Raw genomic sequence first — 27,683 nt, 5'->3', positions numbered from 1 at the left:
AGAGAGTGTTTTGCCTATGTTCTCCTCTAGGAGTTTAATAATTTCTGGTCTTACATTTAGATCTTTAATCCATTTTGAGTTTGTTTTTGTGTATGGTGTTAGAAAGGGTTCTAGTTTCATTCTTTTACAAGTGGTTGACCAGTTTTCCCAGCACCACTTGTAAAAGAGATTGTATTTTCTCCATTGTATATTTTTGCCTCCTTTGTCAAAATAAGGTGTCCATAGGTGTGTGGATTTATCTCTGGGCTTTCTATTTTGTTACATTGATCTATATTTCTGTCTTTGTGCCAGTACCATACTGTCTTGATGAATGTGGCTTTGTAGTAGAGCCTGAAGTCAGGCAGGTTGATTCCTCCAGTTCCATTCTTCTTTCTCAAGATTGCTTTGACTATTCGAGGTTTTTTTGTATTTCCATACAAATTGTGAAATTATTTGTTCTATTTCTCTAAAAAATACCATTGGTAGCTTGATGGGGATTGCACTGAATCTATAGATTGCTTTGGGTCGTATACTCATTTTCACTATACTGATTCTTCTGATCCATGAACGCGGTGTATTTCTCCATCTATTTGTTTCCTCTTTGATTTCCTTCATCAGTGTTTTATAGTTTTCTATATATAGGTCTTTTGTTTCTTTAGGTAGATATATTCCTAAGTATTTTTTTTTTTTTTTTTTTGCAGTGGTGAATTGAATTGTTTCCTTAATTTCTCTTTCTGTTTTCTCATTGTTAGTGTATAGGAATGCAAGAGAATTCTGCGTGTAAATTTTATATTCTGCAACTTTACTATATTCATTGATTAGCTCTAGTAATTTTCTGGTGGAATCTTTAGGGTTTTCTATGTAGAGGATCATGTCATCTGCAAACAGTGAGAGTTGTACTTCTTCTTTTCCCATCTGGATTCCTTTTATTTCTTTTTCTGCTCTAATTGCTGTGGCCAAAACTTCCAGAACTATGTTGAATAGTAGTGGTGAGAGTGGGCACCCTTGTCTTGCTCCTGACTTTAGGGGAAATGCTTTCAACTTTTCCCCATTGAGGGTAATGTTTGCTGAGGGTTTGTCATATATAGTTTTTATTATGTTGAGGTATATTCCTTCTATTCCTGCTTTCTGGAGGGTTTTTTTTTTTAATCATAAATGGATGTTGAATTTTGTCAAAGGCTTTCTCTACATATATTGATATAATCATATGGTTTTTATTTTTCAATCAGTTAATGTAGTGTCTTACATTTATTGATTTGTGGATATTGAAGAATCCTTGCATCCCTGGGATAAAGCCCACTTGATTATGATGTATGATCTTTTTAATATGTTGTTGGATTCTGTTTGCTAGAATTTTGTTAAGGATTTTTGCATCTATGTTCATCAGTGATATTGGCCTGTAGTTTTCTTTTTTGTGTGTGTGGCATGTTTGTCAGGTTTTGGTATCAGGGTGATGGTGGCCTCATAGAATGAGTTTGGAAGTTTACCTTCCTCTGCAATTTTCTGGAAGAGTTTGAGTAGGATAGCTGTTAGTTCTTCTCTAAATTTTTGGTAGAATTCAGATGTGAAGCCGTCTGTTCCTGGGCTTTTGTTTGTTGGAAGATTTCTGATTATAGTTTCAAGTTCTGTGCTTGTGATGTGTCTGTTAAGATTTTCTAATTTCTTCCTGGTTCAATTTTGGAAAGTTTTACTTTTCTAAGAATTTTTCCATTTCTTCCAAGTTGTCCACTTTATTTGCATATAGTTGCTGATAATAGTCTCTTATGATCCTTTGTATTTCTGTGTTATCTGTTGTGATCTCTCCATTTTCATTTCTAATTTTGTTGATTTGATTTTTCCCCTTTTGTTTTTTGATGAGTCTGGCTAATGGTTTGTCAATGTTATTTATCTTCTCAAAGAACCAACTTTTGGTTTTGTTGATTTTTTGCTATGGTCTCTTTTGTTTCTCTTGCATTTATTTCTGCCCTAATTTTTAAGATTTCTTTCATTCTACTAACCCTGGGGTTCATAATTTCTTCCTTTTCAAGTTGCTTTATGTGTAGAGCTAGGTTATTTATTTGACTTTTTTCTTGTTTCTTGAGGTAAGCCTGTATTGCTATGAACCTTCCCCTTAGCACTACTTTTAGTGTCCCATAGGTTTTGGGTTGTTGTGTTTTCATTTTCATTCATTTCTATGCATATTTTGATTTCTTTTTTGATTTCTTCTGTGATTTGTTGGTTATTCAGTAGCGTTGTTCAGCCTCTATATGTTGGAATTTTTAATATTTTTTCTCCTGTAATTGACATCTAATCTTACTGCATTGGAATGATTTAAATTTCTTTTTAATTTACCAAGGCTAGATTTATGACCCAGGATGTGATCTATCCTGGAGAAGTTTCCGTGTGCACTTGAGAAAAAGGTGAAATTCATTGTTTTGGGGTGAAATGTCCTATAGATATATATTAGGTCTAACTGGTCTATTGTATCATTTAAAGTTTATAATTTTCTTGTTAATTTTCTGTTTAGTTGATCTATCCATAGGTGTGAGTGGGGTATTAAAGTCTCCCACTATTATTATGTTATTGTTAATTTCCCCTATCATACTTTTTAGCATTTGTCTTACATATTGTGGTGTTCCTATGTTGGGTGCATATGTATTTATGATTGTTATGGACTGATCCTTTGATCATTATGCAGTGTCCTTCTTTGTCTCCTTTCACAGCCTTTGTTTTAAAGTCTATTTTATCTGATATGAGTATTGCCACTCTTGCTTTCTTTTGGTCTCTATTTGCATGGAATATCTTTTACCAGCCCTTCACTTTCAGTCTGTATGTGTTCCTTGTTTTGAGGTGGGTCTCTTGTAGACAGCATATATAGGGGTCTTGTTTTTGTATCCATTCAGCCAGTCTTTGTCTTTTGGTTGGGGCATTCAACCCATTTACATTTAAGGTAATTATTGATAAGTATGATCCTATTGCCATTTACTTTATTGTTTTAGGTTCATGTTTATATACCCTTTCTGTGTTTCCTGTCTAGAGAAGATCCTTTAGCATTTGTTGGAGAGCTGGTTTGGTGGTGCCGAATTCTCTCAGCTTTTGCTTGTCTGTAAAGCTTTTGAGTTCTCCTTCATATCTGAATGAGATCCTTGCTGGGTACAGTAAACTTGGCTGTAGCTTATTTTCTCTCATCACTTTAAGTATGTCCTGCCATTCCCTTCTGGCCTGAAGAGTTTCTATTGAAAGATCAGCTGTTATCCTTATGGGAATCCTCTTGTGTGTTATTTGTTGTTTTTCCCTTGCTGCTTTTAATATTTGTTCTTTGTGTTTGATCTTTGTTAATTTGATTAATATGTGTCTTGGGGTGTTTCACTTTGGGTTTGTCCTGTTTGGGACTCTGGGTTTCTTGGACTTGGGTGGTTAAGTTTTCAACTGTTATCTCCTCAAGTATTTTCTCATGGTCTTTCATTTTGTCTTCTTCTGGGACTCCCATGATTCTAATTTTAGGGCATTTAACATTGTCCCAGATGTCTCTAAGGTTGTCCTCATTTCTTTTAATTCTTTTTTCTTTTTTCCTCTCTTTCATTTATTTCTACCATTCTATCTTCTACCTCACTTATCCTATCTTCTGCCTCCATTATTCTACTATTGGTTCCCTCCAGAGTGTTTTTTATCTCATTTATTGCATTATTCATTATTAATTGACTCTTTTTTATTTCTTCTAGGTCCTTGTTAAACTTTTCTTGCATCGTCTCAATCCTTGTCTCCAGGCTATTTATCTATATCTCCAATTTGTTTTCAAGATTTTGAATCATTTTCACTATCATTGTTTGGAATTCTTTATCAGGTAGATTCCCTATCTCTTCCTCTTTTGTTTGGCTTGGTGGGCATTTATCCTGTTCCTTTACCTGCTGGGTATTTCTCTGCCTTTTCATTTTGTTTATATTGCTGTGTTTGGGGTGGCCTTTCTGTATTCTGGTAGTTTGTGGTTCCTCTTTATTGTGGAGGTTCCTTGCTGTGAATGGGGTTGGACCGGTGGCTTGTCGAGGTTTCCTGGTTAGGGAAGCTTGTGTCGGTGTTCTGGTGGGTAGAGCTGGATTTCTTCTCTCTGGAGTGCAATGAAGTGTCCAGTAATGAGTTTTGAGATGTCATTGGGTTAAGTATGACTTTGGTCAGCCTGTATATTGAGTCTCAGGGTTATGTTCCTGTGTTGCTGGAGAATTTGCATGATATGTCTTGCTCTGGAGATTTTTGGCCCTTGGGTGATGCTTGGTTTCATTGTAGGTATGGAGGCGTTTGATGAGCTTCTGTCAATTAATGTTCCCTGGATTCAGGAGTTCGCTGGTGTCCTCAGGATTTGGACTTAAGCCTCCTGCCTCTGGTTTTCAGTCTTATTCTTACAGTAGCCTCAAGACTTACTCATCTATACAGCACTGATGATAAAACATCTAGGTTAATGATGAAAAGTTTCTCCACAGTGAGGGACACCCGGAGAGGTACACAGAGTTACATGGAGAAGAGAAGAAGGAGAAAGGAGATAGAGGTGACCAGTAGGAGATGAGGGGGAATCAAAAGGGCAGAGAGCAAGCTAGCCAGCAATCACTTCCCTATGTGCTCTCTACAGTCTGGATCCCTCAGAGATGTTCAAAAGGAGAGAGACAGATCCAGCCAGTAATCAGTTCCCTAAGTGTTCTCCACAGCCCGGAACACACAAAGAGATTCACCAAGTTGGGTAGAGAAGAAAAGGGGGAGGGGGGAGATAGAGGCAACCTGGTGGAGAAAAAGGAGAGTCAAAAGGGGGAGAGAGCAATCAGGCCAGTGATCTCACTCCCAAGTAAAAATGGGTACTGAAGATTGGGTTATTAAAGGTACAAAGTTGATAACAAATACCAAAAAGCAAAGATTAAAAATCTAGAGTAGAAGTTAGATTCTCAAAAATACAATATTAAAAACAACAACAACAACAAAAACAAACAACAACACAACAAGGAAAAAACAAAGACACAAAAATTATAAAATAGATATATATATATAAAGTTTGCTTTAACAATAGGGTCTTTCTTTCTTTTTTTTTTTTTGCAAGGTAATAGTAGGTTATAAAAAGGAAATTAAAGGAGTAATGGGGACTTAAAAATTAAAAAAATAAATTAAAAAATTTTTAATTAAAAAATGATAATAGTAAAAATGTATCTAAGACTTTCTCTGGAGCTGTTGCAGAGAGTGTGGGGTCAGTTCATTTTCAGATAGTTCCTTGGTCTGGCTTGTACTTCTCAAGGTCTGTAGGCCCCTTCCTATGTAGTCAGTGATAACTACAGGGTTTTAATCTATTGTACCTGTCACTTTCAAAGCAGTTCCTCTTTTTATTTTAGCTTCTCCTGTTTGATGGCCTCTTCAGTGTCTTAATTTCCACCCTGGCACAAGGGGTGCGGTGGTGGTCACTTTTTTTTAGGCTCACTTGTTCAGTCGTGAGTTGGGGAGGGAGGAACACTGTGAACAAATATCACTGGCATGTGCTCACAGTGATTCAGCCACACTGGGTTTGCCCCCGCTCACGAGTGTGTGCTTTCCCAGTCTACACTGCTCAGACTCTAGGTTGCTCTCCTGGGAACTGTCTGATGCGGGCCCTGGTTTGCATGCACTTCCCAGGTCTAAGCCGCTCAGGTTCAGGTTCTCGGGTACTCCACAAAGGTGCAGACTTGGTTGGGCGTACGTTTTGCGCCCTTCCCAGGTCCAAGCAGCTCAGGTGACTAGGTGCTTGGCGTGTGGAGTCGCCCCCAGTTGAAGGCTGCTACTTATCCCCTCTCCCGTCCCAGCCGCTAGGTTTTCTGGGTGCACAATGGGTGTACCTTCTCAGGTGTACCGTGTATTTCTTCTGGTGAGCTGATCTCTGGCTGCAACTCTCCCGGTGGATGTCAACCATCCAGAACCCCAAGAAGTCTTGGTTAGCAACGAAGTCTGCTTGCAGTTTGGTATCGGATGCCTCTCTGGGGCCGCAATTGCCCCCTTCCGGCTCTGGCTGTCCTCGCCTGCCTGTCTCCAGCAAGGCATGGGCCGTTCCGCAGCCGCCTAGCTCTGATCAGTCCTTTGTTTTTTGAGCGTGCCTGGTGGTGTCTTCAGTTCAGTTCAGTCACTCAGTCGCATCCCACTCTTTGTGACCCCATGAACCACAGTACGCCAGGCCTCCCTGTCCATCACTAACTCCTGGAGTTTACTCAGACTCATGTCCATCGAGTCGGTGACGCCATCCAGCCATCTCATCCTCTGTCGTCCCCTTCTCCTCCTGCCCCCAATCCCTCCCAGCATCAGGGTCTTTCCCAATGAGTCAACTCTTCGCATGAGGTGGCCAAAGTACTGGAGTTTCAGCTTCAGCATCAGTCCCTCCAATGAACACCCAGGACTGATCTCCTTTAGGATGGACTGGTTGGATCTTGCAGTCCAAGGGACTCTCAAGAGTCTTCTCCAACACCACAGTTAAAAGCATCAATTTTTCAGCGCCCAGCCTTCTTCACAGTCCAACTCTCACATCTATACATGACCACTGGTAAAACCATAGCCTTGACTAGATGGACCTTTGTTGACAAAGTAATGTCTCTGCTTTTTAATATGCTGTCTAGATTGGTCATAACTTTCCTTCCAAGGAGTAAACGTCTTTTAATTTCATGGCTGCAGTCACCATCTGCAGTGATTTTGGAGCCCCCCAAAATAAAGTCTGACACTGTTTCCACTGTTTCCCGATCTATTTCTCATGAAGTGATGGGACCGGATGCCATGATATTAGTTTTCTGGATGTTGAATTTTAAGCCTACTTTTTCACTCTCCTCTTTTACTTTCATCAAGAGGCTTTTTAGTTGCTCTTCACTTTCTGCCATAAGGGTGGTGTCATCTGCATATCTGAGGTGGTGTTTCAGGACTGGGCTTTTCGAAGATAGCTATCCCACAGTCTGGGTTGCTCTCTCAAGCTAGTTCCCTCAGATTGCCCTCAGGGCATTCAGGCCTGGTCCTTACCCTAAGCAATGCAGCCGGCTCCTCCCTGTCCCTCCCCTGCTTGCTAGTGGGGGATGCGAGCATCTGGGCTGCTGCTCCCCTGGAAGTTGCTGTTAGGCACATAATCTGTGGGTTTTAATTATTTATTTATTTTTCCTCCCGGTTATTTTGCCCTCTGAGATTCCAAGGCTCACCACAGACCCGCTGGAGAGAGTGTTTCCTGGTGTTTGGAAACTTCTCTCTTTTTTTAAGACTCCCTTCCCGGGACAGATCTCTGTCCCTACCTCTTTTGTCTCTCTTTTTATCTTTTCTATTTTGTCTTACCTCCTTTCAAAGACAATGGGCTGCCTTTCTGGGTGCCTGATGTCCTCTGCCAGCATTCAGAAGTTGTTATGTGGAATTTGCTCGGCGTTCAAATGCTCTTTTGATGAATTTGTGGGGGAGAAAGAGGTCTCCCCGTCCTATTCCTCCGCCATCTTAGGACCGCCTCCTCTATCATTTTCAATACAAGGTTCATGTAGTCCTCGACCTAATAGACCAATTCCCCTCATCTAATCCAGCAACTGTTCAGTACAATTCAGTTGCTCAGTCGTGGCCAACTCTGCGAGCCTGTGGACTGCAGCAGCACACCAGCCTCCCTGTCCATCACCAACTCCCACAGTTTACTCAAACTCATGCCCATCGAGTCGGTGATACCATCCAGCCATCTCATCCTCTGTCGTCCCCTTCTCCTCCTGCCCCCAATCCCTCCCAGCATCAGGGTCTTTTCCAATGAGTCAACTCTTCACATGAGGTGGTCAAAGTACTGGAGTTTCAGCTTCAGCATCAGTCCTTCCAATGAACACCCAGGACTCATCTCCTTTAGGATGGACTGGTTGGATCTCCTTGCAGTCCAAGGGACTCTCAAGAGTCTTCTCCAACACCACAGTTCAAAAGCATCAATTTTTCAGTGCTCAGCTTTCTTCACAGTCCAACTCTCATATCCATACATGACCACTGGAAAAAACCATAGCCTTGACAAGACAGACCTTTGTTGACAAAGTAATGTCTCTGCTTTTTAATATGCTGTCTAGATTGGTCATAACTTTCCTTCCAAGGAGTAAGCGTCTTTTAATTTCATGGCTGCAGTCATCATCCGCAGTGATTTTGGAGCCCCAAAAAATAAAGTCTGACACTGTTTCTACTGTCTCTCCATCTATTTCCCATGAGATGATGGGACCAGATGCCATGATCTTAGTTTTCTGAATATTAAGTTTTAAGTCAACTTTTTCACTCTCCTCTTTCACTTTCATCAAGAGGCTTTTCAGTTCCTCTTCACTCTCTGCCATAAGGGTGGTGTCATCTGCATATCTGAGGTTATTGATATTTCTCCCAGAAATCTTGATTCCAGCTTGTGCTTCTTCCAGCCCAGCGTTTCTCATGATGTACTTGGCATATAAGTTAAACAAGCAGGGTGATAATATACAGCCTTGACGTACTCCTTTTCCTATTTGGAACCAGTCTGTTGTTCCATGTTCAGTTCCAACTGTTGCTTCCTGACCTGCATACAGGTTTCTCAAGAGGCAGGTCAGGGGGTCTGGTATTCCCATCTCTTTCAGAATTTTCCACAGTTTATTGTGATCCACACAGTCAAAGGCTTTGGCATAGTCAATAAAGCAGAAATAGATGTCTTTTCTGGAACTCTCTCGCTTTTTCAATGATCCAGTGGATATTGGCAATTTGATCTCTGGTTCCTCTGCCTTTTCTAAAACCAGCTTGAATATCTGGAAGTTCTCAGTTCACGTATTGCTGAAGCCTGGCTTGGAGAATTTTGAGCATTACTTTACTAGCATGTGAGATGAGTGCAATTGTGCAGTAGTTTGAGCATTCTTTAGGATTGCCTTTCTTAGGGATTGGAATGAAAACTGACCTTTTCCAGTCCTGTGGTCACTGCTGAGTTTTCCAAATTTGCTGGCATATTAAATGCAGCACTTTCACAGCATCATCTTTCAGGATTTAAGATAGCTCAACTGGAATTCCATCACCTCCACTAGCTTTGTTCGTAGTGATGCTTCCTAAGGCCCACTTGACTTCACATTCCAGGATGTCTGGCTCCAGGTGAGTGATCACACCATTGTGATTATCTGGCTCTTGAAGATCTTTTTTGTACAGTTCTTCTGTGTATTCTTGCCACCTCTTCTTAGGATCTTCTGCTTCTGTTAGGTCCATACCATTTCTGTCCTTTATCGAACTCATCTTTGCCTGGAATGTTCCCTTGATATCTCTAATTTTCTTGAAGAGATTGATAATACATAAATAACTTACCAAAGCTTCCCTCTGGCCACATAACATCAGTAAGAGAAAAAACTACACCTGTAACACTAGTGTATATGTATTACATGATGATGTATATTTAGATATAGGAGATTCATTAAGTATGTATATGCTAAAATATTAATGTTTTTCTAAACAACTCCTCTTCCCCTGTTGCAATGCTAGCCTATTGTTATTTAATAATCAATTGCAACTTCATAGTTTTTCTAAATTACCTGTTCTTTGGACAATATCTCCCTGCCTTCCTTGCAAAGGCCCTTAGATTAAACTAGTGAAAAGTGAAAATGTTAGTCACTTAGTAGTGTCCAACTCTTTGTGATCCTGTAGACTGTAGCCTGCCAGGCTCCTCTGTCCATGGAATTCTCCAAGCAAGAATACTGGAGTGGGTAACCATTCCCTTCTCCAGGGGATCTTTGTGACCCATGAATTGAATCCCAGTCTCCTGCATTGCAGGCAGATTCTTTATCATCTGATAAAGATGATATCCCACCAAGGAAGCCCAAATTAAACTAGACTTTTCAGGAAAAAACTCTTTTCTTTAGAATGTGCTCATTTTGGGCTTCCCAGGGAGCACCAGTGGTTGAGAACCCTCTTGCCAATGCAGGAGATGTAAGAGATGCAAGTTCGATCTCTGGGTCGGGAAGATCCCCTGGAGGAGAAAATGGCAACCCCGTCCAGTATTCTTGCCTGAAAAATTCCATGAGCAGAAGAGCCTGGCAGACTGCAGTCTGTGGGGGTCTATGGGTCTGCAAAGAGTTGGACACAACTGAGTGTGCATATGCACGCGCGGGCGCGCACACACACACACACACACACACACATGAGGACTAGAAAATTTCTGTTTTGTTTTGCAGCTGAAAACATATGATTTCCAATATAACTACTCTGATTTCTTTTCTTAGTGTTCTGCTACTCAATCTATATGCTGGCATCTAAATTCATATACTTTCCAGTCATTCTGAGCAGTTAAGGAAATTGTTATCCAAAACATCTCTTCTCCTGCATGTAGATATTGTTGAAGCATATCTATTTGTCACCCAGTCCAGCTGGGATGTTTTTATTTCTTTGGAACTTACTTCAGCTCCAACACTTTCCCATTCTCTGGAATGAATGAACTATTGCAGAGATGCCAACTTACCCTTTCTCTTACTGCACTTCCTCAGAGTTAGGGTTTCCTTTTATATATCTTGAATATTTTCCTAAATTATCTGTGTGTTACCAGTTGTACTCAAGTAGAACATTTCTTACTCTTGTACCAATTCCAAAGTGAAAATAAAGCGTTGACTGCCCCGTCTCTACCAGATGAATCTCCTAATTTTTATCATCAATTTATTTATTCACATTTTTTATTGAATATCAAAACCCCATGAATGAAAAAGTAATATCTGTATATTTGTTAAAAATTGGATATTTGATTCAGTCAAACCTAAATATGCATTCATGTGGCATCTGAGAAGAGAGCACAACTATCATCTTGCTCTGAGTTTCCGTGTCATTGTTTCTCTAATGGTCCAATCAAATCCCTTAATCACACTCATCCTTTGGCTTAAGGTGAAGCTACTCTTTGCACAGAGAAATAGTTTTTAATCAATTCAAGATGCAGCTGGAATAAATGCTACTGGCTTGAGTAGCCATTGTTCTTGGCAAATCTCTCCAAGCAATAAACAATGAACACCACACCCTCATGAGAAAGGGAGTGACGGATGAGGATAGTCATTGTCCTCATTTTATATTGCTAAATATTATTATGGTCTATTTATATCCTGTGGGGACTGACATGCAGTATACTTTATACAAAGCAATGCAGAACAATAAGTGATTGTGAGTCGCTGGAGACAAGTATTCTAAGTTTAATAAGCTCTAAATTCAGTCATGAAACTAATGCTCATTGCAGAATCCATTGGAAAAATAGAACACTTTATCAATAAGCCAATAGGAGGAAAAATTTGGCCACAGATTGAGCATATAGATCCATATAGTGTTTATTTGGAAAAAGAACAAAGTGTATGTAAGTTTTGAAACATTCATTGCTTATACAAAACCACTTACACATAGCAATGAGTGCCTCAATTGTGTTTTCATTTGATCATTAAATAGGATTTCAATAAATGATGCCTTTTACAGTTATGCATTTTTTAATATTTTTTAAAACAGAATTTCATGTTTCTTATCATGTTAAAATTGATAATTGTGGTTTAGTGATGATGGAAAATCCAATTCCAAAACCTCAAACACTGCAGGGATTTGAACTTTGGATCTTATGCCTTAAATTCAGAGAATTTTCTTGTAGCATTGAGTATCCTCCTTATTAAACAATTCAGACTTAAGTATGTGAGTTGAACATCTTTCAAGTTCTTCCTTTGGATAGTCAGTGTTTTACTGTTGTAAGGCAGAGACTGAGAAGATAGTGTGCTATGATTTTCAGGATTAGTCAGGTCTAGATTACACTCATCCTCTAAAGAAGTGACCATTGTATACATAGAATATGGCCTTTGTCCGTTGGCCTCTACCAATGCAAGAAAATCTTATGATAGGTATCCTAGTCATGGAGACAATTCAGCATAATGGTTAAAAACATGGGCTCTGGATTCAGAGATTCCAGGGTAGGAGTCTTAGCTCCACCGCTTACAAACTGTGTGACTTCTGGAAATTTACTTAATCTCAGTTTGCACACAGTTACAGAAATTGTACCTATTTGAGTCATAGAGTTCCCAGGAGGATTAAGTAGAGTGATGCACATAAAGTGCTTGACACAGGGCCTGAAATTTACTCAATATATTATATATAGTCAACCCTCACTATTTGTGGAGTCTGTCTTGTGAACTTGCCTACTTGCAAACATTATTTTTAACCACAAAATCAATACCCAGGGCACTTGCACCATCAGTCATAGACATGCTCATGGCAGAGAAAAATTTGTTACCCAATGGGTATGTTCCCTGATGAGGTAGAGTAAAGCAGCACTCTGCCTTCTTACTTCACCTCTCATATCATGAACAAGTCTATTTAAGATGTCTTTTTTTCACATTGTTGTGCTTTTTCTTGGCAATTTATCTATTAAAATGGCTTGTCTAAGGGATCAGAGAGAGGGTGGGGAATTTAATTAGTGCCCTTCCTTCTAGATCTCAAACTCAAACTGCTATTTATTGATGGAATATTCCCTTTTATTTTCAGGGCCCTTATCCAGGGTGTTTTTTGTTTTATTCTGTTTGTTCTCAGTTACAACCTTTGGGCACTCTAAGGGAAGCCTCTGGTAACCGTATGTAAGCCAGAGTTATGAATGGACTCAGTTTCTTGTGTCCATACATGCTTTTGAGTCTACACTTCCTTATTTGATGATAAGACAAATCTGAATTAAGACTGATTTTATTTTACTACATGACAGAATTGCTTACATTCCAAATGCTCCTGGTTTATCACATACAGTTAAAAGCCTGGAACTTATCATGTTAGCACTGTTATACATTTTCCCTCTCTCTAGAATGCTTTCCTCTCTTCTTGGGAAATTGCACAGCTTTCCAATTTTAAACTCAACTTAAGTGTCATCATTTTAGAGAGACCTTCCCTAGCCATCTTATCCAAAGTAAATGCCCCAATATTCTCTATCATGGCAACCTGCAATTTTCTTCATGTTTATCACTGTAATTGTTTTTTATCTGACACTTGCTTATTATGTGGCTTCTACCCCAGCATCTAAGTTTTATACAGGAAGAAACTTGATCTCTTTTGCTTATTGTTTTCTCCTTATTGTCTGCTGCTGCCGCCGCCAAGTTGCTTCAGTCGTGTCCGACTCTTTGCAACCCCATAGCTGGCAGCCCACCAGGCTCCCCTGTCCCTGGGATTCTCCAGGCAAGAACACTGGAGTGGGTTGCCATTTCCTTCTCCAGTACAGGAAAGTGAAAAGTGAAAGTGAAGTTGCTCAGTCGTGTCCGACTCTTAGCGACCCCATGGACTTCAGCCTACCAGGCTCCATTGTCTAGGCCTTTGATTAGTACAATAACCAGTGAATGAATGAATCTTATTGCGTTTTGTCAGTTTGAATCTTTATATATTTATTTTCTACAAAATAGTTCATTATTTGAGATGAACTGCATTCCATTTTTATACTATCATTCTCAGCATCATCCAGCAAAAGATAGGAGAGAGAAAATTATGCATTTTTAAAACCTGGTGCACTATGCTCATGTCCATGATATTTAATGCAGCATCTCAGATCCTAACCCAATGTCCCAAATTCATACCGCACATAAAACTTCAACTAAACTGTCATTTGTTAGTAGGCCAAGTAGTACTTGAGTTTCTGCATTGGGAGATCTAAATGCTAGACAAGTATAACTTTGAGATTTTTATCTAGGATCTAAGTTAATAATATGTGACACAGAATTAAAAAAAACACTGTTCCCAGAAGCAGAAAACAGGTCATAATCTCTGTTCTGCTGTAAAACTTGCTGCATAACTTTGGACAATGTTTTAAATTCCCATGGGCTCCCCATATGTAAAAAATATAGGTTTAGACAGTAGACTCCAGTTCCTTCTAACTCTCTATGGCTATAAAAGCTGAATAGAATCCATCTCCTCTTTCTTCACAGAACTAAGACCTGCCAGGTGAGGTCTCTGACTGGAAGCACTACAAGAGACTCCTGCCAGGGTCTGCCATGTTCATGGAGCAGGACACTGTTTGGAGAAGACACCTTGAAGTAAGTATCCAGTGAGGAAGCAGAGAGAAAGACCAAGTTTTTGAATCTGCATAGCTTGTGCTTTCTATTTGATAGGTAGAATGCATGGGAAGACAAATTGTCATGAGGATTGCTTAGTGTGCATGGAATTACCCCTATGGAGCAGGGGAAGGAAAGGAGTTTCTTGATAAATTGAATGATAGTTGAATGAGAAAGTATGTTTGCTGAAAGAATTTGAGACACCCTTCCCAGCATTACCAGAATGTTGTTAACCATAATTTTAAGAGTGTGATTGGCAAAAATTGCTGTCTGTGGTGATCACTGTTAAAGTTTTCTTCTGTAACCCTCTCATCCCCTCACCCTAAGCTTAATTGAAGCATGATTGACAGATAAAAATTGTATGTGCTTAGGTAGTTCAATATGATGTTTTGATATAAACATTGTGACATGATTACCACAATCAAGCAAATTAACACATCTATCATCTCACATAGTTACCCCTCTTTATTTTTGTGCTGAGAATACTACTGTCTTAGCAAAGTTCAAGTGTACAATACAATACATTAAATTATTATTATTTATAGTCACCATGCTGTACATTAGGTCACTAGAACTTATTCATCTTATAACTGAAAGCGTTTACCCTTTGACCAACATCTCCTTGTTTCCTCTACCCTCCAGTAACTAGCATACTACTTTCTGTTACTATGAGTTGACTTTTTTTTTCAGAGTTCACATTTAAGTGAAATCATGCAGTATTTGTCTTTCTTTGTCTTACTTATGTATCACTGGGCATAATGGCCTGTGTGTTCATCTGTGTTGTGGCAGATAGCAAGATTTCCTTTCCCCATTGAATCTTCTTAGTTCTCTTGTCAAATATTAGTTCACCATTTATATGGTCCCACTGGCTATCTATTTTACATATGGTAATGCACATATTTCCATGATGCTCTCTCGATTCGTCCCACCTCTCCTTCCACAATTGTGTCCACAATTGAGAACTGTGTTCTCAATATTTGTGTCTCCTACAATGGAGGGATTTTAGTTCAGGAAGTTAGTTATTCAAGTGATGTCATAGCTTAAAAGCAAAACAAGGAGTAATGGTTAAGCATGGGTGCTAAGTTGTGCTAAGTCATTTCAGTCGTGTCCAACTCATTGCAACCTCATGGACTGTAGCCCGCCACACTTCTCTGTTCATGGGATTCTCCAGGCAAGAATACTGGAGTGGGTTGCCATGACCCCCTCCAGGGGACCTTCCCAGCCCAGAGATCGAACCCAAGTCTCTTATGTCTACTGCATTGGCAGGTGGGTTCCTTACTACCAGCATCAACTGGGAAGCCTAATGGTGAGGCATCCCCCTCAAATTACAATAGCAGGAGACTACTCTCACCCGTAGGCTAGAACTGTGCTGTCTAGCATGGTAGCCAACCACACTTTGTTTTTGAGCGCTTGAAATGTGGCTGATCTGAACTATGATATGTTCTTAATGTAAAATACACATGAGCTTGTGAAGAATGAATGTGAGAAAAAGAATGAAAAAAAGCTCATTAATAGATTTTATATTGAATATACAAAGAAATGATATGTTGACTATATTGGGTTATAAATAGTATCTAAATTATTTTTACTCTTTAATTTTGGCTTTTAAAATGTGGCTATTAAAAAATAAAAACTTACATATAATATTCTTATATTATATATCTGTTTGATCCTGCTGGGCTAGAAAAACAAATGTACAGGGTGGTTTTACCAAAGGTCAGAGTTCAGAACCTCAATAGGCTAACCCATTGAGACCTAGAGGCAGGAAGGAAACAGCTTCCCAGAGGGATGGGGTGGAGAGGGAGGTGGGAGGGGGGACCGGGATGGGGAATACATGTAAATCCATGGCTAATTCATTTCAATGTATGACAAAAACTACTGGAATGATGTAAAGTAATTAGCCTCCAACTAATAAAAATAAATGGAAAAAAAAAAAAAAGAAACAGCTGTTGCTTGAAATGTCAACTGGAGCCATATAGAAGGGGAAGAGAACCCTGGCTTTACCCTGTCACTCCAATCTCCTATCAGTGCTGCTGAACCCACCAGGAAGTCACCTGGGAAGCACCATCTCCCAGGGGACCATCTTCTCATGTTAGAGTTGAGAGGAGCAAGGGCAAGGAATGCATCTGAGGGCAGATTTATTTAGATTGCAGTCTAGTCCTAATGTATCCTTTTTGTTCATTCATTTATTCAACAAATACTGAGTATCACTTACTACAGAGACCATTTAGAACTGTTGTCCTGAGTTCCTGATCCTTGCTGTTCAGATTCTTTGCTTAATTTGGTTCCACATTCTCTCACTGCCTAGACTGTGGTGTGGACACTCATAGCTTCCCTGGCCTTTGATCAGATGAGTTGTCCTCTGTTACATTCTTGATGTTTCTTTGACAATAAGTATTTGAACTTATTATCTTTTTATGTTCTCTTAATTCTTGGGTGCCTTATCTGGGATCGTCACTCAATTCTTTATTCATGCATTTCTTTATTCTTTCTTGTTTATACTCATTACGCAATCCCTGGTACCAAACAATCAGCTATTTCCCACAGTGTGTCAGGACTGTAGCCAGTCTCGAACCATAAACCTGTTTCTCCTTTCTTATTTCGTGCTCCCTGCTTCCTCTCTGTAATACACCACCCCACATGAAACCAGTGCTGAAAAATCTAATCTCAGCACCCATGGCATGAAAAGATACCTTAAAGGAAATATGAAGATCCAGAAGTGGCATGAAAAGACACCTTAAAAAAATATGAACATCCAGAGTCTAAGGGTGAATCTTTCTGACCCAAAACTAATTGTCAAAATGTTTACCTTGGAAAGGTTTACAGTTTAGGTCTGGTAATCATCCATTTCATAGAAAAATATCTATTTTTATCAATAATCATTATTGATTATTAATAATTATTAATCATTAATAATCATTATCTGGGTAAAATGGTTATTGAATGTTAGGTACTTTACTAAACAACAGAATATTAGATGAAAAGTTAACATATTCCTAGAGGGTAGATATAAGAAAAGGTAAGTAATCTAAGAAAACATGAGAAGAAGTCGCACAAATAATGAATGTCCTGGGAATTAGGTGACACTTTATGTCACAGAGTGTTTCAGAAAAGAAAGGAACCTGAACTGGGCTTTGTAGAAGGCAAGAATTTGATAAACAAATGGAAGGAGAAAGTTTTTCACAAAAAGAAAATTGTATACATAGTAAGAATACAGAGAAGCAGGAATAAATCCACTCTCTATTGAAGTGTAGATTATTATAGACAGGAGTCTTTCAAGTCTTTCAAGAACAGTCTTCCAAGAACAGTCTTCATCTCAGTGAGACCCTGGAGCAGTATCAACTTGAGTGTAGGAGCTTATAGTGTTTATTAAGATTACAGTATGGCTGGAAAGTACAGCTTGTTAGCAGCTGGAATGGGGCTTTTTAATGGTTATTACTCTCAACACTACAACATGACTTTGTTGTCATTCAGTTACTAAATCGTGTCCAACTCTTTGTGACTCCATGGACTACAGTATGCCAGGCTTCCCTGTCCTTTGAGTTTGCTCAAACTCATGTCCATTGAGTTGATGATGCCATCCAACCATCTCACTTTCTGCTGCCCCCTTCGCCTTTTGCCTTCAATCTTTCCCAGCATCAGGATCTTTTCCAGTAAGTTGGCTCTTCATATCAGGTGGCCAAAGTATTGGAGCTTCAGCTTCAGCATCAATCCTTCCAACGAATATTCAGGGTTGATTTCTTTTAGGATTGACTAGTTTGAGTCCCTTGCAGCCCAAGGGACTCTCAAGAGTCTTTTCCAGCACCACAGTTTGAAAGCATCAATTCAGCACTCAGCCGTTTTTATAGTCCAATTCTCACATCCATACATGACATAACTACTGGAAGAACCATGGCTTTGACTATACAGACCTTTGTCAAAAAAGTGATATCTCTGCTTTTTAATACACTGTCTAGATTTGTCATAGATTTACTTGAGTGAAGCAAGCATCTTTTAATTTCATAGCAGCAGTCACTGTCCACAGTGATTTTGGTGCCCAAGAAAATAAAATCTGTCCTTTCTTCCACTTTCTCACCTTCTGTTTGGCATGAAGTAATGGGACCAAATGCCACGACCTTAGTTTTTTGATTGTTGAGTTTTAAGCCAGGTTTTTTGCTCTCTTCTTTCACCTTTATCAAGAGGTTCTTTAGTTCCTCTTCACTTTCTGCCATTAGAGTGGTATCATCTGCATCTGAGGTTATTGATATTTCTCTCAGCAATCTTGATTCCAGCTTGTAATTCATGTAGGCTGGCATTTTGCATAAGGTACTCTGCTTATACATTAAATAAGCAGGGTGACAGTATACAGCCTTGACATACTCCTTTCCCAATTTTGCACCAGTCTGTTGTTCCATGTCCAGTTCTAACTGTTATTTCTTGACCTGCATACAGGTTTCTGAGGAAGCAGGTAAGGTGGTCTGGTACTCCCATCTTTTAAAGAGTTTTCCACAATTTGTTGTGATCAACACAGTCAAAGGCTTTAGCATAGTCAATGAAGCAGATGTTTTTCTGAAATTCCCTTGCTTTCTCTATGATCCAGTGAAAGTTGGCAATTTGGTCTCTGGCTTCTCTGCCTTTTCTAAACCCAGCTGGTACATCTGGAAGTTCTCATTTCATGTATTGTTGAAGCCTAGCTTGAAGAATTTTGAACATACCTTTGCTAGCATGTGAAATGAGCACAGTTATACGGTAGTTTGGGCATTCTTTGGCATTGCCCTTCTTTGGGTTGTAATGAAAACTGACCTTTTCCAGTCCTGTGGCCACTGCCGAGTTTTCCAAATTCACTGACATGTTGAGTGCAGCACTTTAACAACATTATCTTTTAACATTTAATAGCTCAGCTGGAATTCCATCACCTCCACTAGCTCTCACTTTATACCATAAACTTCACAGGGGACAATGCCTCACCTATTCACTGCTTAGTCTCAAGGAGTGGCCCATTCCAGACATGCTCAGTGATTCCATATTTCATGAATGACTACCAATAAATGGTGTAATAATGCATGAGTTCCTGAACTGAGGAGACCCACAGCAAATGTTCATTCAGTATTGCTGTATTCCAGGATAGAGTTTAGGGAATTAAGATTAAAATTATACACCATACTCCGATTATTAGCAGAAATCCCTTCAGTGATTTTGGGCAGTTTGTCCTCTGGATCACAGTTTATAGGATTCAGAAATCCCAGTGGAGAATTTGGTCAACCTGGCATGTTTTTAGGAGATAATAACATTTATAATATAATTGTCATCACTCACACCTTTGTAATAGTTTTCTTTATGGTAATACCTATTTAAGGCTGATTCCATTAGGTTCATCTGGATTGAATGAAAAGTTACATTTGTTTTCATACCAGAGCTAATATTCCAGAGACCAGATCCTGCAGGCCAAGTTCATTAAATTCTGAAATATCAAGGCAGATAAATTATTATCAAAGAACCCAGGGAACCATAAAGATCATTGAAAGTTTCAAGTGAACAGCATTACCTGAGGGAGGATTTTAAAGAGGTACTAGTTTATTCACTTAGACCCTGGGGAGTATTGCTGGGTGTCAAATGTGGGATGTATGTTAATCCAACACTCTACCATATGGAGGCCAAATGGCTGTTTGGAGTGGGCATTGTCTCTAGAATCAGCCAGAGTTGGATTCAAAGCCTAAATTCTACACATATTACTCTATAAATTTAAGCAAATGATGGGAGTAAACATAGTGCTTACACCACAGTTGCAAGAATTCAATAAAATAATTCAAGTAAAGCCCTGGCCTATCACAGAGTAAGTGCTCAGTAAATATTAGTTCTCTCTATAAGAACACTAGAAGTGTACCTAGTACACAGTAGTCTTTAGTTTTCCAAAGAGAAACCCCCCCCCCCCGCCCCCCCCCCCCCCACACACAAAACAAGCGCACAAAGCTGGGAGTTCATTCAGGCCAATTACATATATGTCCTATTTCCTACTGTTGTCATTGTTGTTCAGTCTCTAAGTTGTGTCTGACTCTTTGTGACCCCGCAGACTACAGCACACCAGGTTTCCTTGTCCTTCACTATCTCCCAGAGTTTGCTCAAAATCATGTCCATTGAGTCAGTGATACTATCTAACCATCTCATCCTGTCACCCTCTTCTCTTGACTTCAGTCTTTTCCAGCATCAGGGTCTTTTCCAATGAGTTGGCTCTTCGCATCAGGTGGCCAAAGGATTGGAACTTCAGCTTCAACGTCAGTCATTCCAATGAATATTCAGGGTTGGTTTCCTTTAGGATTGACTGGTTTGATCTCCTTGCAGTCCAAGGGACTCTGAAGAGTCTTCTCCAGCATTGCAGTTTGAAAACAATTCTCTAGGACCTGGCCTTCTTTATGGACCAATTCTTACATCCATACATGACTACTGGAAAAACCATAGCTTTGACTCTGCAGACCTTTGTCAGCAAAGTGATGTCTCTGCTTTTTAATACACTGTCTAGGTTTCTTGTTTCCTATGCCTTACCCCAAAACATAAGCCTTTCAACCCTTTGAAAGGGTTGAATTCACTTTGATCTTGAATTTATTTGCCCATGAGTTTGTGTGTGTGTGTGTGTGTGTGTGTGTGTGTGTGTGTGTGTGTGTGTATCACAGATCCTCTGATGAGTGCTTCTTGCTCTGACTCCAGCCCGAGTACTAGTTTTAGACTTCACTGGCAAGGTTTTGGCCTGTGGGTCTTGCTCTCCTTAGCAGTTTACTTGTTTGCCTTCAGGTTCTACCTCCATCCTCCTAATGTCTCATGATGACCTTCATATTACTGCAGAGCTAAAACATATTTTCCAGAGAGGAAACAAAGTAAATAGGCTTAAAGAGGCCTCTTGGTTGAGGATAAGAGAACAGAGTTGGAGAGAGAGTTTCCAGGGTGGAAAGGTACACAGAACATACTTCCCCTACTTTATCATTTTGTCTGGGGATTGTGACAGTTAAGACTGACCCTGGTGTCACTAAGTAGGGTTGATCAAGGAGCCACTTAATCAGAAAATCTCTTTACCCTTAAAAATACCCTCAATTTCTCTACTTTTGGAAATGGAAAGAAAAAACTATTTCTGTGATTTATCAAATCCCTGAAGTTGTAGTTTGGGTGCAAATTTTCAAAGTGCCAGAGTATTGCTTTTATAAGCTGAGAACCAGGCATTCAACTTTAGGGAAGCCAGGAATTTGGAGGTGATCCATTATGGGCCCAGCGTCAGCTCCCAGACTTGTGATGTCCTGTGGCATTTACAACTCATTGCTTTCCATTGAAACCATTGCCTCAGAAGAAGGGGATAAGAAAAGTGAGCCCTCCTCATCAGGGAATTGCCCTCGGCCATTGGGATACCTGCTCTGTTGTGGGAAACCCTACAGTTTGAGCACTGGTATAGTTCAATATGGCAAGCACTGGAGGAAAGTGATGCTAATAGTGATTGATGATTCCACCTCCAGTATCTCATGAAGAAAAATACAAGTCTGCAAATTTCTCCACCTTCCCACTAACCCCTTTCAGAGTCATTAAAGCTACTTAGGGGCCCTAAGAGCTGGTTGTCTGGCAACACTAGGCTCCATCCACAGAAAGAAAGATCTTCTCCAGTGCCTTCTTCCCTAGTGCCTGTGCCAAGTCCCTCTTATTCCTGCTTGCTCACTGTTATAATATTCCAGGAGCTTTTCTCTACATCCAGTAACACAGTTCAGGGAGTCTCTTCTAACACAAAATGTAGTATGTCTGATGGTTTTAAAGTGCCTCAGACAGGGAGGGGGGATCGGGATGGGGAATACATGTAAATCCATGGCTAATTCATGTCAATGTATGACAAAAAACCACTACAATATTGTAAAGTAATTATCCTTCAACTAATAAAAATAAATGAAAAAAAAAATAAAGAAAAAGGACATTACTTCCAAAAATAAATAAATAAATAAATGAAGTGCCTCAGACAAAAATTAACCATGATCAGTGAGGCAGAAAATGAAATGTTACTATTTTACATTAGTGTGGTCAGGGAGGATCTCTTTGATAAGGTGGAAATTGGGCAAATAATTGATCAAAATAACCAGTGAGGTTTGAAAGTAGTAAAGAAAGATTATTCTAGGCAGAGGGAAGAGCCAGTGCAAAAGCCCTGAGGTGGTAGAGTGCTTGGCATGTGTTCAAGGGAAAGCAAGAAAGTCGGTATAGCTGGTGCACAACAAATGAGAGGACTGATGGAAGAGCTCCTGGGGAGCCAGACCACTTAAGGTCTTAGAAACTTTACCCTGGAAAAGGCAGGAAACCATGGGAGAGTTTTGGGCAGAAAAAGGACATGATCTGACTCTTTTTTAATTGGTAGTAAATGACTTGAGTTTTAAAATGATCACTGCCTGTTGTGTTAAGAATAGACTGTAGGAAAACAGGAATTAAAAAAACCAGAAAATTATTGCAGTAATCCAGGTTTGAGATTATAGCTTAACCAAGGTCATAGCAGTGGATGTGGGTAAGAAAATTGGAACAGAAAGATACTGAGAATTGGTAGTATTCTGGATATATTTTTAAGTGGAGACAATAAGATTGATGGTAGGATATGAGGCTAACAGAAAAATTAAAGGAAAGTACCATATTTTTTGCCCAAGCAACTAGATTGATGAATTGCTATTGGTAGAGATAAGGTTAACTGCAAGAGAATTAGATTTGAAGGGAAAAGCAAGAGTTCTGTTTTGAGTACATTGAATTTAAACTTGTATTAAACATGTGTGGAGATTTTGAGTAGACAGAAAGGACTTCATGTTAGAAGTCAAGTTGAACTATAACAATGAACATCAGTGGTATATAAATGGAATTTAAAACCATGAAACCACATGAACTTGTAGATATATAAAGATATCCAAAGATTGAGCCCTGGGGCAGGACAATGTTTAAAAATCAAGTAGATGTGGAAGAATCACCCAAAATGACTGAGAAGAAGCAGCCAGTGATGTATGAAGAGAATTAAAAGAGAGTGATGTGACAAAGCTGAGAAAATATTCAAGAAGGAGAAAGTGGTCAGCTTTATTGAATGCTGCTGTTGGGTCAAGAAAGATGGGAACTGAGAAATGAGCAAAGTGGAAAGTTGAAAACTGGAAGTTGCCCTACAACTGAACATTTATGTATATTCTCTTAAAGAAAAAAATTGGAAGATCCTAACAGAAACATGTGAGACACAAACATTTATTAATTTCCACTATAAATTTGGTGACCAAATTTCCTAAACACTAAAATTGATGCAGTTGATATAATACTGGAGTAAAATATTTGAAAATTGGATTGTTCTCTAAAACTCAAGCCATGTAGATAATAGACCAAGAAAGAGCCCTCTGCAGAGAGACTGACTCACTTGGATGTCCCTAGAGAAAAGAATGGCTACCCACTCCAGTTTCTTGCCTGGAGAATCCCACGGACAGAAGAGCCTGGCAGGCTATAGTCCATGGGGTCACAAAGAGTTGGACACAGTTGAGTGACTAACACTTTAACTTTCCACCCCACTGAGAATCAATGACTCATTCATTCATTTATTTCTTTATTTTATAAAGCATATATCTATACCTCTTTATTTCTCTATTTTCCCCCTCTATCTGCCTATCTATCTAACCATCCTCTAACTACAAACCTACCTATCTATAAAAGCAATGCTGGTTTAATAGAAGATAGCTTTAACACATAGAGATTTTGCCAACAAAATCAGAAGAATTAATAGCATTTTTACTCTTTAATATCTCTAAAGGCTGTAAAGGAATACACCATTTTTTTTTTTTTTTTTGGCTGTAAGAATAAGAACTACTTTGAGAAACAACCAAAAGCTATCATTAGTGGTTTAAGTTTCTTTGTGTACTGATACTTGGATTCTTAATAGGGAAAGTCAAGGGTGGGGCATTTCAGAATGCAAGTATTATATTGCAATACTTCTCAGAATGACCAATCAGGATAGTGAGGATGTGCTCAGTAGAATTTGAAGTGCCTAGAGAATATTTTCAAGAAGGAAATGGTGACCAACTCCAGTATTCTTGCCTAGAGAATCCCACGGACAGAGGAGCCTGATAGGCTGCTGTCCATAGGGTCACACAGAGTCGGACACGACTGAAGCAACTTAGCATGCACGCATGCATTGGAGAAGGAAATGGCAACCCACTCCAGTGTTCTTGCCTGGAGAATTCCAGGGACAGAGGAGCCAGGGGGCCTGCTATCTGTGGGGTTGCGCAGATTCGGACACGACTGAAGCGACTTAGCAGCAGCAGAGAATATTTAGGAGGAAAAATGTCAGGTAGAAGAAATAAATGGCTATGTGGGTTTGTAGAACAAGTGAGAAGTCTGTTCTGGGTAAATAGGAGTTTGAGCCATCATAAGAGGGAAAATTTTGGTTTTAATAGAGACATAGAGATTGTAGAGAAAGGAGAAGAGCTGAACAATTATTCTGTTAAATTTTCAGGGGGCCTCCCTCTCTTTCATAACTATGCTTGATCAACATGACAACATTGTTTTTCTCATAAAATGCCCTTTTTCAATACATAGTTGTGGAACTAAACTGTGAGAGAAAACATTAAAAGCAATTCATCATCAGTCTTCGCATCTCATCAAAGGAATATACTGAGACGTGTCTTGTACTCCCCGATGCCTGTGTCCCCATCCTACTATTTTTGGGATTAGAGCTGTTCCACTACCTTGTAAAAGCCTGGGGTATTTTCTTGGGGAAGTTTCTGGATAGGGTTATTCAGAATAGAGTGATGCTTCTCATAAAAACCACAGAGCATGAAGTCCTGAGATGGAGTGTGTCTAGACAGTATTTAATTTGTTGTTTTATTTCTTCTGAATCATAATATGCTTTATTTCCATATGTAAGCATTGTTAAGACATGAAATGGCTCTGAAAAACACTGCTACTTCTCTTTTATGAGGTTTATTCTTCTTGTTTCAAACAATGATGACACTATTTGGACTTTCTGTGGTAAAGCTGTTTGTTTTAAAAGTCAGATTTGATTCTGTAGACATTTTAAATTCAGCACGTTACATCTTCTGCTAGCATCTAATTCAGGTTTCTAAATATAGAACCATCTTTCCCTGCTCTCGTTACCTCTTTTGTGATCAGGACAAGTGCTTTTGTGAGTGTGTGTAGAACACCTATGTGCTTCCCTGGTGGCTTAGATGGTAAGGAATCTGCCTACAATGCAAGAGACCCAGGTTTGATCCCTGGGTCAGGAAGATCCCCTGGAGAAAGGAATGGCTACCCACTCTAGTATTCTTTTATTAAAATATGATTTTAATGTCTAAAGTATTTTTGGGTACATACATTTAAAATTTTTATTTATTTTTAATTTAAGGATAACTGCTTTACAGTATTGCATTGATTTCTGCCAAACCTCAACATGAATCAGCCATAGGTATACATATATCCCCTCCCTCTTGAACCTCCCTTCCACCTCCCTCCCCATCCCACCCCTCTGTTACAAAGCACTCTAGTGTTCTTGCCTGGAGAACTCCATGGACAGAGGAACCTATTGGCCTACAGTCCATGGGGTCACAAAGAGTCAGACACAACTGAGCGACTAACACTGTAGGACACCTATAGCCCAGCATCTTGTACGTCAGATACGTTTTCATAATGAAACTGATTGAACTAGAAAAATATTGAAAATTTGTGTCTTAGTTTTGATTTATTAGAAAAAGTAAAGATGTATATTTTAATACATTGAGTTGTTTAATATGAAAGTAAACATCATTGAACAGAACTGCAGATACACATTGCCATTCAATTTTTTCCTGTTACTTCATTTCAAAATGTTTTCCTTTTATTCCCCCCCAAGAAACATATTTAAAGCTTTCTTTGTAATCAAAGCAAGGATTGTTTTTGACCAAAATGCAGATCATAAAAACAATATGAGTAATATATATAGAAGTATATTAAGAAAATGTGTGTGCTTTTATTTGTGCTGAGCTAGAAAATGCTCCAACAGTTAGAAAATCAAATCACGAATCTGAGCACCAGACATTCCTTTGGCCTGAAGACATTCAGACAAAACAAAAGTTGGCAAAATGGTGGAAGTTGGGCAGAGAGGACAAATGTCATTTTGCAGTTGCCTTTTTAAGGCAGCCATTTTATTGTGTGGACTTTTTCACACAAACAAACCATGTGAAAATATCAACTCCTAATATCCAGAAATATGGGGCATAATTATCCCTGTCCCATTCCTTGGCAAAGAAACTAGTAAGGCACAAGATAAGTGTAAGGTAGGGTAAAGATAAGGAGACACCTAGACATTATTTGGCAGACACACTACACATAATTGAGAGACATGTATTTACCAGACTTGCTCATTTCAAAAAAGGCCATCTGTCATTCTTCATTAAAGCAACTGTCCATTCTAACAATTTACATGAATGAATGGTTCAAATGTCAAGTTCTGATTTCTCTTTTAAAGCTATAATAGCCATACTAATTTATTTTACATAATTTATTCATTTTTTGGAGCATTTCCTTTTTTATTTGTAGTATAATTAATTTACAATGTGTTAATTTCATGTTATAGAGCAAAGTGATTCAGTTATACATACATGTATTTTTTCATATACTAATTTTTAAAAATCAATACATGTAGCTTCTGCTTAATAATGATAGCTTTTTTTTAAATTTAAAAATAAGGATAGATATGTATACTTTCTGTGTGTGGGCTTCCTGAAATATATAGTATTTGGGAAGGAAGGATATTGGGGCAGCATTTTGATCTATTTATATCTCACTTTCCATAGGCTTACCCAGTGACTCAGCAGTAAAGAATCCACCTGCAATGTGGGAGACATGGGTTCAGTCCTTGGGTCGGGAAGATCTGCTGGAGAAGAAAATGGCAACCCACTCCAGCATTCTTGCCTGGAAAATCTCGCGGATAGAGGAGGCTGGTATATTATAGTCCATGGATCACAGAGAGTTGGAGGTGACTGAGCGACTGAACAATGACATACTTCACTCTCTACAGGGAATCCTTCGGTACACAATAAAACATATATATTAATATCCTTAAAATGAAAGTCTCCTAAGATTTCCTGGGGTTTAATGTATTGCAAATATTTCTTGGCAATTAAGAAAAAGAGGGGAGAGGAACAAGATGGCAGAGGAGTAGGTGGACATGGAGTACATCTCTCTCCAGATACATCAGGAATACACCTTCAAACCCAGAAGTACATGCAGAACACCAGCTGAGAGTGGACAGAAGTACCTGACCAGTGGAAAAGAATATATAGACCCATGCAAAACTCGGTAGGATGAAGGAATTAGGAGGAAAAACAGAAGTGTTAGTAGGACTGGACTTGCCCTTGGCTGGCAGCTGGGGGAACTGAAGCAGGGGTCCAATCCCCACATGGGGGCAATTGTCTGAGTCAAAGGAGAAACATTTAAGGCTGAGAGTGAAACAGCTGATCTGCGGCAGCCTAAATTGAATAAGAATCAGACAGTCCTTGCTGCAGCCATACACACTCCAAACAGGGGTGTAGATCCCCTGGAAGGTGCAGTGGTTGGGAGCTGGAGTTTAGGGATTGTGGAGCCATCCCAGGGCAAGGGCTGCTGTTGGCTGTGGAGAGATGGAGCGAAGGGGATGTGAGGGAGGAGACTGTGGTGGGAAATGCATGTGGAGGAAAGCTGGGCAGCCATGGAAGTAAAGCGATACTACTGAGTCACATATAGTGGGTGGAACCA

At 39.3% G+C, this 27,683-nt stretch overlaps 1 long non-coding RNA gene across 1 annotated transcript in view; it reads left to right on the top strand.

Annotated features, from left to right (window-relative positions):
• LOC139035508 (uncharacterized) overlaps nt 1-27,019 on the top strand; it is a 66,429-nt gene extending 39,410 nt beyond the window's left edge. The window contains exons 3-4 of the long non-coding RNA XR_011488085.1: nt 13,842-13,949; nt 26,744-27,019. This is a non-coding gene — a long non-coding RNA (uncharacterized lncRNA). The remainder of the gene's footprint in view (nt 1-13,841; nt 13,950-26,743) is intronic.
• Nucleotides 27,020-27,683: the final 664 nt, after the last annotated feature.

Source organism: Odocoileus virginianus, chromosome 6 (assembly GCF_023699985.2).
Source record: "Odocoileus virginianus isolate 20LAN1187 ecotype Illinois chromosome 6, Ovbor_1.2, whole genome shotgun sequence".
Lineage (NCBI taxonomy): Eukaryota > Metazoa > Chordata > Mammalia > Artiodactyla > Cervidae > Odocoileus > Odocoileus virginianus.
The sequence above is the reverse complement of the archived record's forward strand: the minus strand, read 5'-3'. Positions and strand labels throughout refer to the sequence as shown.